The sequence below is a fragment of the Mirounga angustirostris genome, unplaced genomic scaffold (genome assembly GCF_029215605.1).
Source record: "Mirounga angustirostris isolate CCGP_5_RB_7025 unplaced genomic scaffold, mMirAng1.0.hap1 SCAF_4, whole genome shotgun sequence".
NCBI classification, from domain to species: domain Eukaryota; kingdom Metazoa; phylum Chordata; class Mammalia; order Carnivora; family Phocidae; genus Mirounga; species Mirounga angustirostris.
In genome coordinates, this window is record NW_026991712.1 from 89,874,590 (window position 1) to 89,886,670 (window position 12,081).

At 44.9% G+C, this 12,081-nt stretch overlaps 1 long non-coding RNA gene across 1 annotated transcript; it reads right to left on the reverse strand.

Annotated features, from left to right (window-relative positions):
• Positions 1 to 1,640: 1,640 nt before the first annotated feature.
• On the reverse strand, positions 1,641 to 5,100 carry LOC135364132 (uncharacterized). Its single transcript, XR_010410755.1, has 3 exons — positions 4,611 to 5,100; positions 2,077 to 2,161; positions 1,641 to 1,808 (listed from the first exon to the last, which is right to left on the reverse strand). It is a non-coding gene; the product is annotated as an uncharacterized LOC135364132 (long non-coding RNA).
• Between the last annotated feature and the right edge of the window lie 6,981 nt (positions 5,101 to 12,081).

Genomic DNA, 12,081 nt, shown 5'->3' on the forward strand with positions numbered 1-12,081 from the left:
AAACGGACATTACTGAAGAAGGATAGAGATTTATATGAAACTGCAACAGAGACAAACTGCTGCCATCACATACAGCAGTGGAGGGGGGAGAAGGTTAGAAAATACTGAACAGAGAGCCCCGAGACTTGGTTTCTAAACCCAGCTTGCCAGTCTGTAGCTGTGAGACTTCAGGTTACTTAGGCACCCTGTGCCTCAGTTTGCCATGGTTGGAAAATGGGAATGATACCTGCTTCACCTACTTCACGTGGACTGTCTGTCATAACGTGCATCTGTGTCATTAGGAGCAAACGTCATCTATATTTGAGGATAAAAGGAGGCAAAAACGCAGTAATTGTCATGAAGATTTTATGAACCATGAAATGACCTATAAGTACTGCACTGTATCACTATTATCATTACTATTCTAACTGTTCAAGGGAAGCACTGGTGTTCCTCTGGAAACTAACGACCTTGTTGTGTAATAATTTTAGTACTGACGGGGCAGTTTCCTGCCTGGTCTGGTTGTGTTGCAGTATTTAGGAACCCTTATCAGGGTCCATTTCTCGGGTCATGATTTCATGTTCCCAGAAGAGGGCAGCAAAACTCCAATCTGAAGACTTCCTCCAAGTGTACCCTAGAATTTCCTTGAGAGGAAAACAACTATACTGTAAAGAGAAGAGCCTTTAAAAAACGATGGTCTAGGGGTGCCTGGGTGGCTCAGTCATTAAGCGTCTGCCTTCGGCTCAGGTCATGATCCCAGGGTCCTGGGATCGAGCCCCACATCAGGCTCCCTGCTCAGCGGGAAGCCTGCTTCTCCCTCTCCCGCTCCCCCTGCTTGTGTTCCCTCTCTCACTGTGTCTCTGTCAAATAAATAAATAAAATCTTTAAAAACACACACACACACACACACAAAAAGATGGTCTTTACGTGACAGACAAGTCAAATCTCATTGCTATAAATAAATGCCATAACAAAAATTGACTCATTTTAAATAATTTTTTGCCTTTTCTCTGTCCTCTGAGGAAAATAATTTGGGCTATTTCTTTAATCTCAGTTTAATGATTTGACGTGTACAACCAAAAACCTTTAGCGGTGTTTTTCCATTTAACCCCAGATTTTTAGATCTCACATAATAGCACCAGTTCTTAAATAATTTTTTTTAAACAAGAAGAAAGTTGTTCAGGCCTGATTTTTTCCGTTTAAGATGCCTGGCTGAGTCCAAAGAATGACTCCCAACAGTGTCTAAATATGTCTGTCATAACGTGCATCTGTGTCATTAGGAGCAAACGTCATCTGTATCTAATATTTCTCATTCTTTTATTTTTCAAATTTGTTTAAAAATATCCTTGTGCTTTTATTGTTTGTAAGAACATCAGCAGCTAACATTTGAACTGTTCTTTTTAAAAAAATTTTTAGAGAGAGAATGTGAGCGAGGGGAGGGACAGAGGAGAGGGAGAGAAAGAATCACAAGCAGGCTCCATGCTCAGCGCAGAGCCCGACGTGGGGCTCCATCCCAGGACCCTGAGATCATGACTGGAGCCAAAATCAAGAGTCAGATGCTTAATGGACTGAGCCACCTAGGCGCCCATGAACTGTTCTTAAATAGCATGTACGGGGCTTTCACATGTTTTCATGTATGTTGATCACCACTATCCCCATCTTACCGATAAATTTTCTCATCTGTGATTAGAACAGCTGTTCTTTGCTTGAAGAGAAAAGTGCAGGCGGAGGCCCCTTGTGGCAAGAGTGTCCTGAGGTGGGTATTTTCTCTCCCCTAATAGGTAGTGCGAGGGCCAATTCTGAATCTGATCCTTTTTCTGTGTGCTTTACTAGAATTAGAGATGGAGTAGAAAGGCTTTCAGGTATAGTTTTTCAATCCCTTCTGCTTTTGTCAGCTCATTTCTAGCTCTGCTTTTTTGAAAAAAAAAAAAAAAAAAAAAGCTGCTCTGTTTCCCACTCCATTCCCTCTACCACCACCCTCGAGTCAGAGTCCTCGTCCCATCCCAGCTAAACCTCTTCCTGTTCTTAAGAATTGCACCACATTCTTGGCTTAATGCAGGCCAACAACCCCACACTGGCACCAGGGAGTGTACAGACCTTCTTTATTGGTTGAAAGTTCTTGTCTGGTGAGCATGGAGTAAGTCACCCACTTCCTGACTTCCCGCTCTGGATGAATTTGCCTCTGGAAAAGAAAATATTCCTTGGATTTTTGTTTGCTTGCTTATAAATGCCCTGGACTGAGGAAGATTTTACCAAGTAGGTAAAGTGTGGAAGGGCATTTGAGGGAGAGAGAATAGTCTGCACACCTTGCTGTTTCTAATTCTTCCCTCCTCCCTCTCTTCAACACAGACTAATCTGGCATTGACTTCCACTGTATGGAAGGGGCTTTCATTAAGGACAGGAATGCCCCCCATTACTAAATCTGGTGGATATATCAGTCTTTATCTTACCTGACACTGAGCAGAAACTGACACCCTTAATCTCCTTGATAGACTCACTGTCTTCCTGTGGTTTCCACACACTATTATTTTTTTTTCCTACTTCCTTGTGGATCTTAGGCATCCTTTGCAAGCTCTTCTTTCTCTACCAACTCCTTAGGTGTTGGTTTTCCTCAGGACCCTGTCCTATGTCAGCCTGTCTTCCCTGTACACATTCTCTGAGAAATCTCCTCTCTTCCATGGCTTTATGAGATTTATATGCCAGTGACTCCCAAATCCCCACCTCCCCTGAACTCCAGACTAATATAACAGCTACCTTCTAGAACCTCTCTGATTGGATGTTCCTGAAGCCGTATTAATCAACTCATTTCCTCAGGCTATTCCTCTTCTGGTGTTCCTTTTCCTAATATATGCCACAACATCCACCCAGTTGCTCTAGTCAGAAACCCTGAGATTCATCTTTGATTTCTCTTTTGCTCACTCTCTCCATTCAATCAATAACCAAGTCTAGTAAAATCTACTTCTTTGAATCTACCCACTTATTCTCATCCTTACCTGGCCTAAGCAATCACCTCTGGACTTTTGCAAGTCTTTGCTAGTTTCCCACCTCTAGTTTTTCTCCCCTTGGATCATTTTCCTCCAGCTACCAGAAAGTTTTTTGTTTTTTTTTTTTAATAAATGCACTTCTGGTAAATTCACCTCCTCCATTTAAAGTAATTTAGTTGCTTCCCACTATCCTTAGGCCAGAGTCCAAATGTCTTAACATGGCTCATAAGCTCCCCACCATCAGCAACCTGCCTACCTGTCATCAGCCTGCACTCCACTCATGCTGGATTCCCGTGGTGCAAACACACACCCGGCCTTCTCTTGCTTCTAGGCCTTCACGAATGCTTGTTCCTCTGCCTGGACCTCAAACATGTCTAATCTAAATTCTACCCCCAAATTGTCATTTATGTTATTCCTGAGTCAGAACTGAATTTGGACACTTAATTTTTAATTAATTCTTGAATTAGAACCCAGTGCACCTTCTCTCACCTATAGATTTCTTAGTTCTTTGAAAAATACCTCCGAGGGTATGTTCAAATGAAAAGATATTTGAGCTAATTAATCTAGATCAGGATTGACTTTTGCCATAGCCAAATATGAGCTGGAACATATTTTTTAAATTACTGGAATGTTTTCTGGATTGTTATTCATCATGACATTCTATCTTTGGAATTTTTTTCTTCATTTCCCTCTGGCTTCTACCACTCTCCTTTCTCACCTCTCAGCCCTTCTTTCGCCTTGGGTTGCCCTGTGCTCGCCCCTCGATGGACCCAGTTTGCACGCAGTGATATAGTTGCCGTGAAGCTGTGGTTAAATAGAACTGCTCAGACTGCAACAGGAAAGCACTGAATCGAAAGCAAAGGGGAGGAAGCACAAACCGATACCCACCACAAAGCTGCTGAGTGCCCAGTGTGACCCAAGCCGCACCCTCTGATGAGGAGCCTTGTGGAGGAGTAAGAAGCCACAGAGTTTAATAAATCATCAGCACAGGCTGTCTTCCACTTCCCCTGAGCCAGCCTTCCTGGGTCACCCACGAGTGTCCCCAGGTCTGGCCTAAGAAGGTGGGTGATGACAGCAAAGCCACCAGAGACTCAGAGGCTGGGGGAAAGTCCCGGAAATGAATGACTGGGGACCATCGGTCTCGGACACTCCCCCTGGTCCAGCTCTGTGCGTGGTTGTAAGCAGCTCTCTGAGTGGCATGATCCCTAGATGAAGGGACCCGTGTTCCCTAAAAGTCCTTTGGCTACCTGCCTGACAAGCTGTTTCTCGTGGTGGCTGAAACTTTTTTTTATTTTATAAGCAAAGATCAAGTCCCTACGCGATACAATTCGAGAACTTCAAATTCACATTAATGTACACATGAGCATTTTCAGATTCTTTCCTGACTTCAGTAGTGGGAGCAGGAGAAAGGAACGAGATGGCACACCAAAGATGCGTCCCACCTACTTTCTGATTTTGCCCCTGGCCTCCCCTGCCTTTTCACACTTGTCCCCTTTGTTGTCAAAGGAGATACTAATTCTTCAGCGGCCTGAATTATGGGGAAAGGGGTGGGAAGTGTGGGGAAATGGGTAGTAGCTGTGTTTAGATTTGAAACGCTGGTAAGGTGGGGAACTGCGTGGGGTCTAGAGTCTCGCAGGGGCTCATTACCTCTGGATCTGGGGAGGTGGGAGCCGGGCCCCACTTTTGCAGCTGGAGAAGCAGGGCACCGAGAAGAGGCGCAGCCATCTGGGTCCGGAGGAAAGGCCGCTTTGCTCGGCTGAAAGTGGGCACTGTGTCTTCATAAAGGGCCAGACTCACACTTCACATAGCAGACAGGAAATACGGTTAGTGCAGCTGGGAGGGGAGAGAGAACTCACTGTGTACCAAGGCCGTGAACTCACTTGTGGCCGCCTTTCACCGCATTTTCCTCTCCTGTAAGTGACCAGGACTGAGTCCCGGGAGCGCTGGGGAGCAGGTGAAGCACGCCTTCGGGCCAACCCCTTTCCCTCCTGCCGGCTCACCTCTCCAAAGATGCTCCACTTTTGGGTTCTCTTTCATCCCAGAAAATCTTCCAAGATCTAGATCATTAATGAAGTTCCAGTGGAGGAATGATAGGTACTTTGATAGGAGGTGAGGGAAACAGCTCTTCTCTTACAAGGCCAGATCTACACGTGGCAAAAATGTGGCCTCTGTTTTAGCAGCCCCAACAGCAGTGAGTCAGAATGGATCCTAATAAAGTAAAAAAGGAATGGAGTTTGTAGTCAGATGGTTTTGTTTTGAAACTACCCTTGCCTCCCTCCCTCCTTCCCTCCTTTCCTTTCTTCCTCCCTTTCAGAGAGGAAGGAGGGGGAAGTAGCCAGAGAATGGGAAGGTCCTCGAAGCTCAGAGGGATGCTACAAGCTTCCCAAGCCAGGCTGCCTGCCCAGAGTGTGCCCGCTGTCTTGAGTGGTCAAGGACATTCCTCTTGTTAAACCCTCGAGTCGTGTTTGATAACCAGGCATGATCCAAGCTGTAAAGAGCGGGCTGACTCCCCAGGTGCCATCTGTCAGCTGGTGACCTGCCCTGCTACATTACATTGCTGAAACAGGGAAAATGAACAAAATGAGTGCAAAGAAGGGGGAGACGGTGAGAGCGAGCTGCTTTTGAAAACGCTTACTTAGGAAGAAGAGACAGAAGTTGGCTGGAGGGCACATGAAGTAAAGAATGGATTTCATTTTTTTAGACCAGGAGAGGTTTGGGTATGTTTACATACTTAAGGAGAGATCTCACTTCATTCCTAAGTTTTGATTCTCTCCTCTGGGGGGAAAAAAAGGAGAGGTTTCTATGAAGTTTAAAATTAAATGAAAATCAAATGCACGGTGGTGGCATTTACACCGCAAAGCCCTTTACACATGCTAATTATAAGTGTCATCATCTAGCATCTGTACAGATGAGTAAGCCCTGGTCACAGCTGCTCTGTCTCAGGCTCTTCTACCCCATATGACGGGCTGTGAGGAGGACATGGGCTCTTGACTAGGCAGGGCCAAGACCTACCAGGGACAGGCTAATCGTGGTGTGACCCGGATCTCGCCATGCTTTGGACTTTGGGGAGATGGTGTGTGTCTGCTACCCATGTGTGTCTTACTAGATACAACGAGTTGCCATTGTATTCTCTACCTTGCCCCGGATTCTGTCGAAAAAGCTTTACTTTAGGGAAAACATTTTTTTTTTATTCTTATGTTAATCCCTATACATTACATCATTAGTTTTAGATGTAGTGTTCCATGATTCATTGTTTGTGCATAACACCCAGTGCTCCATGCAGAATGTGCCCTCCTCAATACCCATCACCAGGCTAACCCATCCTCCCACCCCCCTCCCCTCTAGAACCCTCAGTTTGTTTTCCAGAGTCCATCGTCTCTCATGGTTCGTCTACCCCTCCGATTTCTTAGGGAAAACATTTTTAGAAATTAAAAATGCCCTTCTTGAGATGCAAGAGATGTACAAATAGGATTCTCAACGTGGATTTCTGCTTAGACAAAGAAGCAGTTTCCTAAAAGTTACCTCATGTTAACCCACAGCTTTGTTAAGAAGGGTCCGCACTTTATCTGTACAGATGAGTAAGCTGGATTCCCATGGTGCACGGGAGCTCTACACAGCATGATACACACAGCGAATCAGTGAAGTCTTTATTCTCTTAATTATTCGCTTTGCAGTTTTCGCTTTGAACCATCCTACATCCATGCCGATCGTGTAAAGATACCCTGCAAATTCCACTCCCACATTTCCTCACATTTCCTCTCCCTTTCCCACCTGGCTTTCCAACCTTCAGACGATTTATGTCTTCATTTCTGGCTGTATCTCTTGCCTATTCCTTACCATCCCTCCCCCATCCCTTATTCTGTCCTCCTCTTCCCCTGGCCCCTCTCTGGCTCCAGCTTTTATTACTAGCAACCCTGTAGGCCAATCCCACAGCATGTTCCTTCATGCATTACACGAACTCATTTTTTTGAGGGCACTGAACAGAACAGTGTGGTGTCATTTTCCAAGAGCAAGCAGCCACTTTCTAGAAATAGCTGTACTGAGATAAAATGTATATACTGTAAAGCTCACACCTTTAAAGTATACCGTTCAATGGGTTTTAGTATGTCGTGTTGTGCATCCATCACCTTGATTAATGTTAGAACCTTTTCATTCTCCCAAAAAGAAACCTGTACTGGTTAGTACCTGTAACCTCACTCACCATTTCCGCTCCCCCATCCCTCCCCCCTTCACTCTCCCTAATTCTAGGCGACCGCTAATCTACTTTCTGTTTCTATGGATTTGCCTGCACTAAACATTTTATATAGGTGAGATCACACAACAGGTGGTCTTTTGTGACTGGCTGCTTTCACCTAGCAAAATGTTTTTGAGGTTCCACCATACTGTAGCATGTTTCTGTACTTCATTGCTTTTTATTACCGAAGAGTATTCCACAGTATGGCTATATCACATCTTGTTTATCCATTCACTGGCTGGTGTACATTTGGGTTGCTTCCTTTTTTTTTCATTATGCACATAAAGCTGCTATGAACATTCACGTACAAGTTTTTGGGTGGACATATGGTTTCATTTCTCTTCGGTAGATATCGAGGATTGGAATTGCTAGGTCATATGGTAACTCTATTTTTAGCATTTAGAGGGACTGCCAAACCATTTTCCAAAGTGGCTACACCATTTTACTTTCCCATCAGCAGTGTATGAGGATTTCAATTTCTCCACATCCTCACCAAAAATTGTTATTGTCTGCCTTTTTTTATTTAACCATTCTAGTGGGTGAAATTGTATTTCCCTAATGACTTTTTGTGTGCTTATTAGCCATTTGTATATTTTCTTTGGAAAAATGTCTCTTGTAACTGCCCATTTTTAAATCAGGTTGTCTTTTTATTATTGAATTGTAAGAGTTTTAAATATTCTAGATACAAGTCCCTTATCAGATTTATGATTTGCAAATATTTTCTCTCATTCTCTGGGCTGTCCTTTCAGCTTTCCTCATGGTGTCCTCTGAACACAATAACTTGTAATTTTGATGAAGTTCAACACGTTAATCTTTCCTATCGGTGTTTTATCTAAGAAATCATTGCCCAATCCAAGGTCACAAAGACTTACTCTGAAGATTTCTTTTAAAAATCTTATAGTTTTGGGGTGCCTGGCTGGTTCAGTCAGTTTAAGTGTCTGCCTTTGGCTCAGGTCATAATCCCAGGGTCCTGGGATCGAGTCCCGTGCAGGGCTCCTTGCTCAGCAGGGAGTCTGCTTCTCCCTCTGCCTCTACCCCTCACCCCTGCTCATGCGTGTGCTCTCTCTCTCAAATAAATAATCTTAAAAAAAAAATAAAAGTCTTATAGTTTTAGCCTCTACATTGAGGTCTATGATCCATTTTGAGTTAATTTTTGTGTATGATATTTGTTAGAGGTCCAGATTAGTTTGTTTGCATGTGGATATTCAGTTGTCCCAGCACCATTTGTTGAAAAGGCTGTTCTTTTCCTATTGAATTTTCTCGGCCTCTTTGTCAAAAATCAACTGACTGTAATTGTTAGGGTTTACTTGTGGATTCTTAAATCTTTCCATCGATCCCAATGTTTACCCTTATGTCAGTACAGCACTGTCTTGATTACTGTAGTCTTTCAGCATGAGTCTACCATCTGTGTCCATTTCCAAGATTGTCTGGCTATTCTGAGTTTCTTGCATTTCCGTATGAAATTTAGGTTCAGCAGAAATTGACAAACTGGTCCTAAAATCCGTAAGAATGCCTCTGCCCTTAATAAATAATGAAAACAATTTCTTCCATACTTAGAATGAAATTGGGTAAGGAGGACGGACCAAGGACGCTTCGGAGTGGTAGAAAGCAAGGGGATCCTTTGACAGGGGAACCAAACGGATGGGGGGAGGGGAATAAAGGAGTCACAGAGTTTGTGAACTTCCCACCCTGGTGAGAAGAATGTTTGTTGGGCAGGGGGGGAGGCAGTTGATCTAGCACCAGGGGACTTTGTGAAAGATAATTGAAATTGTTAAGTCCACTGATCTCCCCAGAAGAAAAAAAAAGGGGGGTCTCTAAGTCAGCAGTATTGTTAGTTTGTTGATTCTTACAGAAGAAGATTCTCATCTAACTAAGGGAAGCCGCTGGCCCTTTCTCAGGGCTGTAAGACCCTGAGGAAAAAAAATGAAGAAAAAAAATGAAGAAATCCCTCGTGGTCTTTTCTTACCTCTGTCTGTGGCCAGCACTAAACTTTGTCTTTGTTACCCTTCCCCTTTATAAGTTCCCCAAAAGGAGAGGGAGAAAAAGAAGAAAACCCTAGTGGGAGAGAGGGTGAGAGATGCTGGGGATAGGAGAGGAATTCCAGAGCTTTTAAAGATTTTTTATTTATTTATTTGACACACAGAGAGAGAGAGAGAGAGAGAGAGGGAGACAGTGAGAGAGGGAACACAAGCAAGGGGAGTGGGAGAGGGAGAAGCAGGCTTCCCAGTGAGCAGGGAGCCCGATGTGGGGCTCGATCCCAGGACACTTGACCGACTGAGCCACCCAGGGGCCCCGGAATTCTGGAGCTTTTAAAATGAAGGATCTTTCAGGTCCTGCTGGTGAAATCTACTAAGGAAGAGATGATACGGAGCAAGAGGAACAAGGATGACCCCCTTCTTTGACTCAGTGAACCAACTCCGGTCGTTCATCCTAAGGAAAGAAAACATGCAAAAAGTGTGAGTGGCAATGTTAATAAGATTATCTGTAATAGTGCCTGTTGGGACAACCTAGATCTCCACAATAAATGCTGTACGACACCATGGCACGTCAGACAGTAGGTTATCACACTGGCCCCGCCGTCAACATACACCCTGAGTCGCCTCCCTCCTCACTGCGTCCTCTACTTCCCCTGGGGCCCAGTCACATCGTCCCATCGTCACATCGTCTCTCACCTGAGTTACTGCAACGGCCGCTCAGCCTGTCTTTCTGCTTTCGCCTTGCTCCCCACCCCCTGGTCTACTCTCAACGCCGTAGTCAGAGGGACCCTTTTGGAAAGGGAAACGTGTCGATCCTCTACTCAAAAGCTTCCACGGCTGCCTTCTGATTCAGGAGCAAAGCTGATGTTTTTGTTGGTCCCAGGCCCTGGCTCACTTGGCCCCCATTACTCTCTGACTTCATCTGATACTACTTGACCTCATGCGTATTCCACTCTGGCCCTAAGGCTTCCTAACTGTTTTTGAACGCACCAGGCCTTCTCCTGCCTCAGTGACTTTGAACTCGCCCTTCACTCGTCTCCCAGATACCCATTTGGCTTGTTCCCTCAGCACCTTCAGATCTGCTCAAATGGATACTTGCCTTCTCTGACCATCCCATTTAAAACTGCTCTCTCTCCCAACCCCCAGCTCCCAGCGTTTCCTATTCCCCCGCCTTGTTTGAGTCTCCCCCAGCCCCACCCTGCCGCCTTTGCACCTGTCACCAGAACCTGAATTATTGATTTGGGTTAAGTCTGCGTCCCCCTGTAGAAGCTGTGCTCTCCGAGAGCGGGGACCCATATATGTTGATCGTGGCTGTAGCCTTGACATCTGGATTGTGCCTGGCGTGGAGAAGCTGTTTAATAAATACTTGTTGCATGAATGAATATGTCCACAAAGGTAATACTTATGAAAATGAGGTTGTGATTTCGAAAGTGAGAAAGTATAAAGGTATAAACTGTGACGTGCGCCATGAGCACGGCGTCTGGAGGCTGCAGTTGGAGAGATCTAGATTCGAATCGTGACTGCACCACTTCTGAGTCGTGTGACTTTGGTCAAGTGTGCTTAATCTTTCATCCTCTGTGAAACAGGTATAATGATGCCTCCCTCGTAGTATTGTGAAAATTCAACAACAAAAATGTAGCGAACACCTGCCACATAGTAGGTGCTCTGGGAACCCTCTCTTCTCCTGAGGAAGCATATATATCCAGTGAATGAGACCTGAGTGGAAGTGTGCACAAGTGGAAATAGTTAAATAGAGTGCTTAAGAATATTTATAAACATGGGACGCCTGGGTGGCCCAGTCAGTTAAGTGTCTGCCTTCAGCTCAGGTCATGATCCCAGGGTCCTGGGATCCAGTCCTGCATGGGGCTCCTTGCTCAGCGGGAAGCCTGCTTCTCGCTCTGTCTCTGCTGCTCCCCCTGCTTGTGCTCTCTCTCTCTCTCTGACAAATAAATAAAAATGTTAAAAAAAAGAATATTTTATAAGCATTTTCTTTGTTTTCATTTCTTCCCTATGCATGGGTAAATGTCAAGAGTGGTGGGTGGGAGTGTTTCCTCCATTTATCTCCCGAATTCTGGCTTCACCTCTGACACTTACAAGATATGTGACATTAGGCAAGTCCTAACCTCTCTGGGCCTGATTCCTTATCTATAAGACGAAGCGGTTGAATTTAGTAACTTTTAATGCTCTCGATGCTGAAAATTCCATAGTTCAACTAGGCAGCCCGTTCCACCTGGCTCTGCCCTACTTCAGCCCAGGCTTGCTCCAATGTGATGGCCAGATGTTTCTAATCTTAGGCATAAAAGACTCCATTCTTCGGCTTTCAGAGGCCAAAAGAAAATGGAAAGTTTAGGAAAAGTTCTAAGCAGATGAGATTTCCTTCTCTCCGACTTCTAAACGGCTGCATTTATACTGTTCAAACTTAAAAAAAACAAAACAAACAAACAAAAAAAACAAGAAAAGCAAAGCAGAGCAAATACACACCTTTGGGTTTGAGTCAACTATGTGAATCTTTAAGCCATGAAGGAGTGCTCGGGTGGTTTTGTTTTTTTGTTTTTTTGGGTTTTTCTTTCTTTCTTTTTTTTTTTTTTAAGCAACAACCAAAACGGAGATGTCAGCAGTTCTCAACTTGTAACTGTAACCTTGTCCCTGCGTGGCTGTGAGCCCAGGGAGGGGGCATGGCTGGCGGCTCCCTGCTCTGGAAGGCGAGCGGTTTGCTTTTCTTCGGGTTGGCCCCCTGAAGCGGAGGAGAGGAGGATGTTTGGGTTTGCAGCCCTGGCCTCACTTCCCTGAAGCTGGGGGGTGGGGGGGGTCAGCTGCCCTGGCCTTCCTCCAACAACCGAGCCACAGCGGATTCAAATACCCCATCAGCTGCAAGGCTCTGGCTTTACCCAGCTGAAAACGGACGATC